The sequence below is a fragment of the Nipponia nippon genome, unplaced genomic scaffold (assembly GCF_047370975.1).
Source record: "Nipponia nippon isolate SJK-2023a ecotype South Korea unplaced genomic scaffold, ASM4737097v1 scaffold_12, whole genome shotgun sequence".
NCBI lineage: Eukaryota > Metazoa > Chordata > Aves > Pelecaniformes > Threskiornithidae > Nipponia > Nipponia nippon.
In genome coordinates, this window is record NW_028262313.1 from 3,849,157 (window position 1) to 3,863,075 (window position 13,919).

Consider the following 13,919-nt stretch of genomic DNA (forward strand, 5'->3'; position numbering starts at 1 on the left):
GGATAACTTTGGGGACTGGGAAGAGCTAGATTCTTCAAGGAAAATTCTGAGCTTGATTTAACAGTTCTGCGTCTTCTGTAACTGAGGGATGATCTTATTTTGGTCACTATTTTTCTTGCTCCAGATTCTGGAGTGAGGCAGCACAGCACCCGAGTGGGGGTTGGACGCTGGCTGTTCTAGGGGTTGATGCTATTGCTTTAACTCTTTCCTATCTCTGGAGAAAATTATTCAAATATTAGCTCTTGAAATACCACGCCAACCCTAGGCAATGCACCCAACTAGCATGCAGACTTTAAATATGAAAATGTTCATCCTTCGAACCCCAAATATAGGCTCGTAAAGTGTTCTGCACAGTCCAGGTGCAGTGTCTGGGAGCTGAAAGTAGTGTGTCACTCTAACCTGTCTGATATTCTTGCTTTGTCCCAACCTCTGTATCCTGCACATTAGTTAGTGGCTGCTTCGAGCTTCAGAAATACAAAAATATCATCTGCCTGTCAAAGCTTTTCTTTCCGCTTGCCTCAACCCAGCACTTTTTCATGATAAGATGTACAGTTTACATATGAATGGGTGACTTTCCAGCTAGACTGCCCGTAGATATAGCAGCATGCTGTAAATAAGCAGTGATACAAGGAGCAATGTACTGGAAACCTTGGAAGTGGCTGGGGGAAGAGGAAGGAGAGAGTCAAATGATCTGTCCTCACTGAGGAAAACATACATGGGCACAGGACCATGTGTTTTGAATCACAGCAGCTTTACAAAGGGTTTAATAGATGGATCTGGCCTGAAAGCAGTTGCCTACTCATGCTGACACACAGAGCCCTGATGCTCTCCCAGCCATGAATGAGGATCTTAATCTGAACCTGTAAAATGCCTCAGTTCTTTGAGAACAGCCAGCATTTTGGAGGTGAGATGTTGCTGTGGAGGGTGTGCAGAAATAGGGATGCCCCATGAGCTTCCATCAAACTGCTCTCTTCTCCACCTTTTAGCTAGTTCCAGGAGTAAGTGGTGTTTCCCCCTCCACCTCTGACTGGAGAGCAAGACGAAATCAGCCCATAAACTGAACTGAGGTTGTGGCCTGGTGACTGGACCAGCATGTGAAATTGTGTTAATTCCTAAGCGGGGATTTGGGAGATGCTGCTTGCTCTCAAGTTACAGATTGCCTAGAGCAGAGCTGCTGTGGGGCAGACTGCAGTCTTGTTGGAGTGGCTGCCTTGCATGGGGCTACAGCTGAGCAAGGGGACAAAGATCTCTGTAATTTAGCAATTCCTAGTGCAAACTGTTGTCCATAGCAGACACCATACATGACTCTTCTCAAATCAAAAAATAAAAGGCAACCTTGTTTTCCTCATGTCAGGCTCTGATAGCTGTACAGTGACTGGTGCCTTAATTCAGCACTGTTTTGACTGGGGCAACCTGACAAATTCACCATTGTTTTTTGTTGCAGAAATGTGATTTCAGTAAAGCCTGAGTAAAGATGTCACGTTTAACTTGTTTTGCTGGCTTTATAACTCACCTTTTTATGAAATGTGATATTTCATTGTGTGTTAGAGACACCACTGGGAGTTTCACTGTATGCAAATGTACATGTAGTATTGCATTTATTGAAAAGTGTGCGATTTTGTGATTTGACAATAATAGAATGTTTGATAGTTGTTTGCGGCATCAATTACTGTTGAAGCTTCCTGAAGAGCAAACCTGGTTCACCAAGGCTTTGTTTTTATTGGAAAGTTTCTTTCAATGTTTGTTTTTTTTAATCCTATGTTTATTTGAAATTGTCCACCTATGTGTGTTCTTAGTGTTGAAGTGAGAGCTAGAAGCTTCTGCTGTGGGTGCAGTGTTTGCTGTTAGGATTTCCATGACATACCGCTCCATAAAATTTGACCTTCTGACATGACATTAGAGGTTTTTGCATGTCTGATTCTGACATTAGAAAGAGATTCTTGAATGCCGAATTGTGACAAACTGCACTTTATTTTCAGGAGAAAATATTCATGCAAAAACGCAAGCTGCTCAAAGCTGAAATACTGACAAGAATCCTGACAGTCTGTCTCTTTGAGGCACGTTACTTCCTCTGCTGTGAAATGATAAAATTTCCAAAAGGAACGTACAAAGGAAAATCATCCTTCCTCAGTCCATGAGCTGTAACTTAATGAGGGGAGATGATTATTTTATTTATAGGCATTTCCATGGTGCTCATCAGTAGAGTAATCAAGATGCTTTAGAAGTACAGACAGTAGTGGCAATGATAGAGTAGTGTGTAAATAATTACATTTCTACGCACTGCAGACCTGCTGCATTTGGAGTGAGAAAGCAGTTAACTGAGAGCTGGATGGGGTGTGATTGAATAAATCTAACTCTCAAAACAACAGTGAGGTTAGTTTTTGTTAAGGAAATTTTGTTTCTTTTTATGTCTTGGGTTGTCTGTAGACATCTCGTGTTTCAGTAGTTTATTTAACTTGGTCTTGCACATATTTCTAATGCCTTGTGCCTTGTCTGTCTGTACTCAAGCTCCTTCCCTCCTTGGAGCATATCATCCATCACCTCTTGATGGACACCCCCGAACTCAAAAGGGGTTTCAAATTGTTGGCTACAGAGAATCACAACAGAGATTTAACTTGAACTTTCATGGACATATAGGAAATGGTATAGGTCAAAGAATTCAGTGCGTTAAATGCTGCAGTGGATCAAATTCAGCGTTGGTTTCATGACTACAACTGCTGTTGTGTTGTGTAATATATATAATTAATATATACATATGCAGGATTGAATTTGGTCTGATCTGTGGATCATGCTGGAAAACAGTTGTTTTGGTAGATCCTTTCTCTTTTTTTAAACTCTTAGTTATAGCCAGTGTCCCCAGTAAGTCTGGATTCCTGGGAGCACTGGCTACTTTATAAGCACACGATGACAGTTTCTGCCTCATGTCATTAATAAACCAAATTAGAAAAGAGAACTTGAGACTGTGGATGAAGTTGCATTCAGATATTTTAAATGCAATAGTCTGAACTAGACTTTGCAAATGTATAGATTTACTGTCCTGTTTGTGCTTGAGCTTCTTTCTCACCATAGTGTAGGTGTTTTTCTGGAAAAGAGGAGGCTGTTTCATCACTGACAGCCCAATGCCCTTCTGCACCTTGCTTTGCAAGTGGTGTCATTCCTGCTTTTAAGAAGTGACCTGTAAAAGCTAATGTCTGCTGTACATACTGAACTTCTCTTTTTGCTGCGCTGTCTTGTATTCCAAAGTCTGTGAGTTGTTCAGCAAGTATATGAAAAGATGAAGTAACAAAATCAGTCTCTTTCTTTTTCATTGACTGAGTGGGTGATACTCTGGAGTGAACAGAAATTCATCAGGCACGTTCGGTCGTACTTTAGCATTAAGATATTTTCTGTGGCATGGAATCCATTCTGCTTTTTCTTCAGCTGATATATTACCATGTCTTAATTAACTGAATACCCCACGCTGTGACCTATCAATCAGCATCACCAAATAAGCAGAATAAGGTGCTGTTCAGAGGGGGGAGAACTTGTACGCTTCAGTTCCACATAAATATAGATATTCTGGTCAAGCAGGGAACTGAATGTGTTTTTAGCCATAATAACCTGCAATGATCTCTTCTGGACTTTGAAATCTTCAAGCACAGGTAGAAGTCACACATGTGCTATTTACTGGCTTTTACTTAGCCCAGACAAAGTGCTTCTGTTCCATCCGAGTGTTAGCTGTCTCATCAGATGAAATTACATACATTTTCATATGTCAGCACATTTGTGACTGTGCTCCCAAAAGAATTTCTGGTCTTAATAAAATGGTCCTCTCTAGCAGTCTTTGCTTTGATAAGAATTTCATGTGGCAGGTAATGAGTGAAGTTCATCTTTCTGTTTGCAAAGCTGATGCAAACGCCTAGGAGGCCAGCCCACCTCTCCTGTCCAGAGAAGAAGCTGCCATTCCATTTTAGATGACTTGCACTGAGGAAAGGCAGCAGCCGCAGAGGGAGAAGCAGGATGACTAAGCTCACAACAGGTTAAAGGTTGGGACTTTGGGATCGAAGCCAACAAAGCAGTTGACAAAGCAGCTCCTAATACTGCACTACCAGGAAAAAGCTACCTACAATACAAGTTGCACTGGAGAAACCAACCAAACTTTGGAGATGCTGCACAGATTTTAAGCTGCTATTTGGAAACAAACTAGTAAAAATTTGATTGCTCAAGTGTCAATGCTAGCAGTGGACCAAACTCTGCCAGGACAGTGTAGCTCTATTGATTATATTAATGAAATTGTATCAATGTGACATAGAATAAGGTTTGTACCAAAATATACAAATGCCTCCAGTGGCTGTAATCTGTAATTGATGCTCAAGAAGGTGGTGAATACCTCCATGGCGTACCTAGTAACATCTGCATTGCTGAAAGATCAGAGGGAAACTATTCCCTCTAGAGCCCTGGAGATAGTTAACTTACACCCTGAGGCATGAGGTTCAAGGTCTACAAAGCAAGCAAATTGGTTTGCGTTATTACACATGTCGAGGGGTAGGATGTCAGAAACGCCTTGTCCTTCTGAGACTCCGTAATTGACTGCCCTTTTGGATACTGAAAAACTGCATTGAAGTAACCCCAGAACAAAGCAGTTTCATGCACTCGTGTAAAGCTGGGATCTAGCCCCAAAGCAAATGGGAGGGAAGAGCAGGAGATGGGTGCAAGTGTGTTTTCTGTCCTGCCTCCTGCAAAAGGCTCTGCAGCAGCCGATGCTAATAGAAGAGAGGCGAGTCCCATCTTCCCTCTCTGCTGCATAAAGCTGTAACAATAAAACTGTATCTGTTTTGCATCTTTTTCTCAGTCCTTTCTTCTCGGTGCTTCTCGTTAACTGCTGAGATTTGGCAGGCCTTGCATAAATCTCCCATTTTGTTATCAAGAGAACAGGTTGGGATCGCAAGCACTAGCAGAGGAATTGTGCAGGCAGGATCTTTGCCCGCAGCCGCCCCCCTGTCAGATCACTCGGTGAGGATTAACTCCCAGCTTCACTCCTTCTCATTGCTTTTGCAGACTATTCTGACTTAGGGTGTTTGCGTGCACGAGATTATTCCTCTCTAGCAACCATGTGTCATGCAAGGAAGGGTAGTAATAATGTATGGGCTGAAGAACTTCTGAACCCAAGTCACTTACACCGCCAGACAACACAACCTAGTTCTCTCTCTTTAGGGAGCTCTTAGTCTAGCTGGAAATTCAGCATTGCCCGATTCATGCCCTGACTAGACACTAACACAGACAAAACCAATTAGTCCGCAGGTATCCCTTAAGGATTTTATCATTCGCTAGAATGAATAAGCCAAGCTTCCATGAATGTGGATCTAAGTACTTATGATAAAATATTCAGGAGACTTTCTGAGATGTTATTCAGAAAACCTTATGCTTATTAATTTCTGTTTACTTAGGTCTGTGGGCCACAGAATCTAGGTGAAAAGGGGCCTATCTGGAACACTGTGAATCCTAATTCCTGTACTTACTAAAGCAGAAGCAGTCTGATCTCTGCAGCTGAAGTCTTGATCACATCTGTTCTCCTGTGAGCATTGAGACTGACCTGGTTGCCATCAGTGCGGTCTCCAATCAGCTCCCCAGGGCATGTGCAGAGCAAGGGGAGAGACAGCGGAGGAGACCATCATCTTGCAGACTTTGGTGGATGCTTTGCCTCAGCCTCAGGTTCTGCAGGAGGTGTCCTGCTCCAGTCTGCCATCCAGCAGGGCTTTGGTGCTGTGTATTCATTGGCATTTTGTTGTTATGCAAATACTGGCAAAAGCTGTGATGAATCTACTGTCCTCTTAAGGCAGTTAGGCTCCAAGTCCACAAGCAGGGTCCAGAGTTGCACTGCTGCTTGCTGAAAATTGTTGATTTTCTGGAAACACAAGCCTTGCCAGTAGACATGTACTGACCAAGATCCACATGAACACCTGCTCCTCGTGTCACAGATGGCAGGCTGTCAAAATTATTGAAAGATGCAGTCAGATCTGACCTAGTGACCTAGAAGTACGTGGCCCCTATTACTGAATCCTGGTGCTATTCACACCCCGAAAGAGACGTATGCTAAAAATTCAATCCTCACTAGCATCTTTATTTTGGCAGTTCTTTCTGTCATACAGAGTGACATGTTCCCTTTTCACTCTGAATCCCAGGAGAGAAGATGATTATTCACTGTAGTGCCAGAGGGTTTATCTAGGAATAAATGGGCTGAAAATGAGCAAGGGAAATTAGGCTGGATATCAGGAGCTGAGACAGGCCAAGAAAGCCTTGTAGTTTTTTCCATCGCTAGTTTGTATTGTCACATGAAACAGTTTCTTGTTCCTTTTTGGTGCTCAAGTAGAAATCCCACCAGTGTGAATGGGAGTCCCTCCGGCTCTGAGAGGGAGCAGGTTACGCTGAATGTATTCTAAGCAAGCGTCTACCTCAATGTGTGGACTCTAGTAAACATCTTATTTCTTTTGATCACGTAGAATAATCAAATACGTGTGTTTTTCCTGTTTGTAATGGGGAAATGTCTTGCTTTTTCTGGTGCGCCAGGGTCCTTAGTATTAGACTAGGCATCACGTATAGTATGTTTGCTCACACCTTCCTCACAGAGTGCGTGAATACTCCCTTGAGTTCACCCAGTGCGAGACACCTTGAGAGCCTGATGGCGGTTAGTGCCATATTCCACACCTTGTTGCAAGTTTCACCTCTTCTTATCTGCCTGAAACGTCTCCCTTCCCTTCTCAGCTCTTACTGGCCTTTGATCAAAAGGCTGTTTTCACTCAGTAGCAGGTAAGTTATGTCACAGCTCATGCTTACGCTTTTTCTTAGGAAGAGCCTGCACTAGATGTGGGTAAAGGCATACAGCCCAATAACAGAGGCTGGTAAGCAATAGTGCGATACAGCTATCATCCAGCACCACAGTATTTCCTTCTTTCTTGTCCCTGAAACTGCCCATGCAACTGAACCAGTGATTAGTCTTTTTTGTATGTAGTATGTGCATCTTGATGGAGCTTAAGCATTAAGGAAATGAATCCATGTTGCAAAGGGCCCAGACTGAGCATGAGAGGTTGTCAAAAGCCTCTTCATCTTGTCCTTTGAATGTGATGCCAGTGTCATGCAAAGGTCTTTGTATGGGACAGTAATGGAAGGAGCGATAGCTTTGCTCATGTGCAGAGGACAACAGCTTCCGTCCACCCTCAGGTCTGCCAGAGATGACAAAAGATACTGGCACAGAAATACATGTAATAGAAGTATGTCGAAAGGAGCCGAGGAGAAAAAAAGTTGGATCCAATCCATCCAGATTTTCAGAATTGGCTAAGGTAAGCCTGCATATGTGGGAAAGTGCAAAGACAAGCCATGAAAGCTGAGGGCTATTCCAGCTTGTGTTCAGGGTTTCTCAGGCTGCGGCAAATCAATTAGCATACAGAGCTGGAATTGCAGGCCTGCTCCTGGAGATTTGCTTAGCTCTGAATTCAAACTGAACAGGGAAAAATAAGCAAGGCTAATAACCAGAGCATTCACTGCTCCAAGCCGTAAGACACACCCTCTCCCCTGTGAACGTACAGCCGGGCCTTTCTGAATTCATAGACATAGCTCTAGTTTCCTGGTTAACAGCAAGCAGGGTGTGTATGAGTGTATGCATGTGTACCTATCTGTATAAATACTTTTTACTAAGTGTTGCAGAACACAACTCTGCAGCTCAACTTGCTGTCTAAGCAATCTGAACTCTCCTTTTAGTTAAAGGATCCCAGGGACTGTTGTGCTCTGACAGCGATATCCTCCAGTCATGTTATTGTTTTTTCTTCCCTTACTCTAATAAACCAAAGGCATTGTACTGGAGTTTTTAACTGCACTTTGAAAATATTTGCTTACTTTTAAATTACTCTTTGAGATAAATGCAAATCTCATTGTCGTTAGCAGTTTTTAAATTATCCACTTAATGGAAAATAAATAGGAAATTTATATGTATCTGCTCATGATGCTTTTCTCTCTTTTTTTATTTTGAAAAATACTTCAGATCAAGGATTTTTCAACTAGAGTGGGTGTAAGATATAGCCTGCTTTTTACTAATTCTTTTTTCTTTTTTTTTCCCCAAATGGGGGACTTGGTTATGAACAAAATGGACAAAAAACAGACATTGGGAAGATGAGATAATACACACCATTCATTAGAAGGATTTTTCTCGGGGATTTTGCTTCAGTCAGGATTGGCGTGAGAGGTCAGCCCTTCCAGTCCGCCAGGTCTGAGCTCTGTTATCTGGAGGACAATGAACACAACGAGCGTTATTGGCTCCACAGGAATAATTATGCAGTCAGTGAGCCTGCAGGGCAGCAGGGGAGAGCAGGACTCCGGGCTCCTTCCTTGGGCTCCCCTGCCCTCGCCATCTGCTCTGCTGCTTATCTTATCTGGTACTCAGTCCCCTGCGGCTGCCAGGGCCCACAGCTCTGCTTCTGCTACTGCCTCGCTGTGGACATCGCTCCATGGTTGTGATAGACCAGTTCAAGCCGCCATATGAAACACCTAGCCATGCTAACTGTGCTAGTGGGAGAACAGCTACAGATGTCTGTCTTGTATTTAGGTTCTCTGAACAGGAAAGAATAATTGGTTTAGGAAAGCACCTTGTGGTGCATGCATGCTTCTGTGAAAGAAGCATTTCTTCAAGCTATTGCTGTACCCCTGTGTCCTTGACATAATCTCTTGTGCCCTTCCTCACTCCCTCATGCCCGTAATATTGCTGAAAGAGGAACAGAGAGGCCGGGGATGGTGACTAGTGGGTGTACCTCTTCTCCTCTGTATGTCTGGTGGTGAAAATACACTAGGAAACTCAGCTTCTGTACTAGATAAATCAACCGAAATGGAAGTTAAAATTGTGAAATACGCAACGTAGCATAACGAGGTATGAATAAACATAACTTCTGCAAGAAAAACTTTCACGTTGATGATCTATTAGTATAGACTAATAGATCAAATAAAAGCATGGATAGGGGAGACCCAGTGGACGTTTGGACTTCAAAAAATCATTAGGAAAAGCTCCTTCAAGCACATATGAAGAAACCTGAAGTAGCGATAAGAAGGAAAAAATACTATCACAGATGGGAAACAAGTTTAGAAGAAGAAACCAAGGTAGAAGTAACTTAAAAATTAAGCATCAAGATACAAGTGGTGTTTACTGTTGTCTTGAGTGATCTGGAGGTGGAAGTACTCGGTGAAGATGATGAAAGAATTACTGTAATAAAGAAAGGTGGGAGACAAGTGAGGTACTTAGCAAAGTGAACAGGCAGTGTAATGGACAATCATAAGCGCAAAGCACCACACCCCGGTAGCAATCACTCTTACTTTTAAATTAAAAATAACTGTTCTGCAAAGAGGATTGGTCTTGATGAGGCAGGCTAGTAAAGAATATCTTAGCACAGAATCAAAACAACATGCTAAAGCATATGGTATGCATTCAAAATTCAGACAGAAAGGAACAGCTTTTTAAAATATTGCTGTATTCCATTTACCCTTCCGCTTCACCTCTCCACATTCACAAACATGTCTCAGAATATGGAAGTAAATAAGAAGTTTCTCCAGTGACTGTGCTGCACTGCAGCCCTCTGCAACTCTCGCATCTTCTCCTGAAGCAGCCCGAAAGGGTGGGGTAGCTCATGCAGGAGCTTGGGAACTCTTTTGTTAATGCAGTATGTTATAACTGGGACTTCGGCAAAACACGAAGTAGGTTGCAAATGGTCAGAGTGTGTATACTATGGGGTGTTTAGTGCTAAATCACCCAGGCTTACGTGGATCTCCATGGCTGCTAAGTCTTGGTATGGTTTTGTGCCTGCAAGTATGAAACTGGGAGTTTGCCTGAGGCTGGGGTATTGGGATGACCTGGCACCCAGTAAGTTAGCTTCCTTTGGAGGTCCGAGGTGTCTAGTTATGCAAAGATGTCGAGAGAAGCTATAGCTGTAGCTCTACTGACTTTCTATAGCCAGGCGACACGTCATCCCACTGCATGGTGGAGCATTTGAAATGGGTTTGTCAAAACTGCATGGAGTGATCCTACTCTTTACATTAGGGGCACGAAATACAGTGCTTGTAAAAGTCTTGCTCCTAACGTGTATGTACTTGTCTATTCTTCAGTCAGGTGTATTGTATAGCCATTAACTCGGGATTTGTAACTTCTGTCAACCACTTCTTTGATATGTCTTAATTTTTGCAGTCTTTATATCTACAAAATAGTATTGGCGTGGAGAGAAAAATTACTCTCTTCACCCTTTTTCCATACCACCTAGCATTTACAAGAGCCTGTGAAGTATTTTAATAATGGAAACGAGCAAAAATGCAGCGCAGCCATTTCAACTTTGTCAAGAATTTTAAACCTAGCAGATAAATTATTTGGGGACAAATGCTCAGAAGCATTTGCAGAGAAGCAAAAATCCGTTTGAAACCTTAAAACTGAGCAGCCTTCCATCATGGAGCTCAGCTCTCCAGAAAGGCGGTAAGAGGACTAAACTTCTCTTTCTCAAATGTGTGCATATCAGGAACCTTATCAACTGCTGGCAGGCTGCAGGATTACATGTAAATTAAGTGTATGAAGAGTCGAGTTAGATAGCCAACATTAAGAGCTAAGAATGTTATTCTTGCCTACTTGAAAGCCCTTCATAATGGATTAGAAACGAGAACTTACATCTCTTAATACCAGCTGAAAACTGAGGCATCTTTTTGCTTCTGGTGAATTTTAATACTTTGAGAGTAAATGGTACTGGGGATTTCCTTCATTTTAGACAAGTCTGGTCACCGAGGGTTGCAAAAAAAATGTGTACGTTTCACAATCAAAATGAAAGCCATAAGGCTGGCTGATTTTTGTATAAGAGTCTCGATAGAGTTGTTGGCGAATGTTATTTTTAGCACCATAAAGCAACAGAGATCTTTACAATCTTGGCATTTCTTGCCGTTTTAAAATGGAGAACTGCTTCTGAAATGTCTGCTTTTCCTTGAATTTTTATCCATATCATGAGCTTCTTCATAAAGTTTTTGCACCGCTCAGGGCAGCAGGTAGTGATTTAGTGCCAAACGGTGCAGAACTGCTCCATTTTACACTGTTTCTGCAGAATGCTTTCTCTTCCAGAAAACAGATGCTGGAAAAAATGCGATCTGATCCTGACATTCATTGTTTGGGCTGTTTCCAGTTGCATGTGTGAAGTGTTCAATTTAGTGTAAAACGGACAGTAAACAAGGAAAAATAAAGTTGGGCCGAACATGGATACGCTGAGCACTACTTTACAGATCTCGTAATATTTAATACTAGTGAAAACCAACTTGTTTTTTCTTACAAGCATAGCTCACCAAAGACTGACTTTCTCTCAAAAACAGGAGGAGGTAGTTGCTGCAGGAAATATCTTATATTACAGATGAGAGGCAGGGTGCTGCAGGTATTCAAGCAGCACGAGTGGGTCTCAGGGCTCCTGGCCCCAATCCTCGATTCAGCTGCAGCTCATGACCTAGGTGAAGGCAATTAATTTGGCATTTTCAAACAAGTGTGCCTTGACACATTTAAACTTACAGGGAGGCTGAAATGAGTTTGTCAATTTGTGTTTAATGTTCAAGTTTAAAAAGTTGTCACGCATTTTTGTCTTAGCTGGTTTTTGGTAATTCAGAAGATGACTCACTTGTAAGACTTATTTGTACTGCCGAGAGCTGGAGGGATGATATAGGTCAGGGATGATATCGGTCAGGGTTTCTTAACTGTGTTTTTTGTTTTGTTTTGTTTTTTTAAAAGTACTGCCTAATTCTGTAGGAAGAATATCTGTTACCCATTTCTAACAGTTTCCTAACAGCTAGCATTGCTATACCAATCAGTAAAACATAGAGCACAGTTTGAATGTTCATTTATCTCTCCACTTTCTTCCCCTCTCATTTTAGTCATTCCCTGCTTGTGTGCATGGGGATTTGGCTGTTTGCTTTGCTTTCCTTGCCATATTGTTTCAATTATCAGACAATCTTTTTTCACCTCCACTTGACTTATATGTGGGTTTGACTTACAACTGGGACAATATAGTCATTCTGGCAGCTGTATTGTGGATGACCTGCTGCTGCTTTTTGGACCACCAGCTAAGACTGATGAAGAATACTAAGTCTCAATAGCATCATAACAGACTCAATCCTCTTCTTTTCGTTGCATCCAGATATTGCGTACAGGATACCTGGGTTTAGTGCTCCAAGGGTCTGGCTTCTAAAAAGAAAAGTGTCCGGGTTCTGCCCCCTCAGTGGGTGAGATCCATTGACGGTGATCTCTTCTTGTATCTGGTGCTGTATTTAGGCAGGAGACAAAGTGGAGATTGATTCAGTCCCAACCTTTATCCCCTTCACATGTGCTTCCTTTCCATAAGTCATGCTTTCACTTCTTTTTTGTAGTCTGGCAGCTGCAAGGGCTGGTTGCTTGGTGACGCTCTCAGCAGCACAAAGAGCTCTCAGCTGGGAGGCCAGGTCTGTCGGCCACAAACAGCTGGGATAATTTTATTTGTCTTTCTCTTGTTCCTGTTAATTGCAGGGAGCTGAATCAAAGTCAACCTAATAGAAAAGGGAGCACCAGCAGATACTATTTATGGCTTCTTTAACATCCACCTTTTTCTCCCTGAGTCAGGAAAGTGACAGCATGTGCCAGAAGTGGCCTGTTATTTCAGAAATGCAGGAATAAAATTAAAAGGCATGATTTCCACTTCTGGTTCAGGCAGGCTCTTACCAGGTCCTACATAAAAGCAACATGTGAGACTGGGTTTTGGATTTATAAATCTTTGTTCCTTAATCCAATGTGTCACTGCCTGTCTCTTCATTCTTTGTAATAATCATATGCTGCGCAGGTCACGTTTATGAAATAGCTATTAATGACTTTACCTCAGAAGGATACACTGCTGCTCAGATTTTGTGCAAGACAAAAACGACTAATAACTTCCACAGGTGAAAGCATTGTGATTTAATGATCTGGGCAAAGGCCTTGGTTTTATGAACGCCTGGTTTCTCATTTCTGCTCCTATGTAGGCTATGCCATCCTGAGTTATTTGGTGTTTCAGCTGATTTCTAGTTAGGGTCAGACTGGCTGGACCTCGGAGAAGCAGGACCTCGGAGTAGCAGGACCTCTCAAGCCAGTGCCAGCATCAGTCACGCGTGGGATCCCACTGCTACCAAGTGCCGAGCATGCCGACTCAGATGTATCAAAGCATTTAAGCATGTGAATAGCTCCCTGCAAGTTAGCTTGTGTGGAGGTGCTTTGCAGAGTTTGAGGAGCAGTGTTAAGCACTAACAGAGGAAAGGCAAGGAAACTGGCCATGCCTGAAGCTGGTGTCTTCTTATTAATACTATTATATTTAATAGTGAGTATATTCCTAAATTAGTGAAGCTGTAAGCTCTGCTTTTGCAGGACTTTTTTCTTATTTCAGGCATAAATCATAACATATCGATTTTAGTCAGTTGTTAATTTTATGCTTTTGGGTAGTTTAATTATGCAAGGTGCTATGCAGTAACCAAAAAAGTAAACCCTAACACTGAATATTTACAGTTCACTGATGAAATGCACACTAGCATGGTTAAACTGATATATGAATATACTAAAGAATCTGCTGTTAAACTCAAGACCGGAAAGTGTTATTGGTTTGTGCATTTTCTTCCCTGATCAAAAGCCCTAAGGTGCCAAGAAATAAAACTACCTTTTGAGAGTTTGGGCCACTCTGTTCCTAGGGCTAAAGTCAAGGAAGATTGAGGAATGCAAACTGAAGTGGAAATGTACGGCTTAACCCGGTGCTAAATCTAGCACACAGAGTTGCTGAGGGAACGGACTAAGTTGGTGTGATCTTCTGATCTGATTGTGAAAATGAGGACTCTGAATTTTAGTGCCTCATGTTCATGAGCTTGTAATAGTAGGTGTTATAGAAGACACTCTGGGT

General features: G+C 42.2%; 1 protein-coding gene across 5 annotated transcripts in view; it reads left to right on the plus strand.

Annotated features, from left to right (window-relative positions):
* DCX (doublecortin) overlaps nt 1-13,919 on the plus strand; it is a 98,803-nt gene that overhangs the window by 28,609 nt on the left and 56,275 nt on the right. The window lies entirely within an intron of this gene.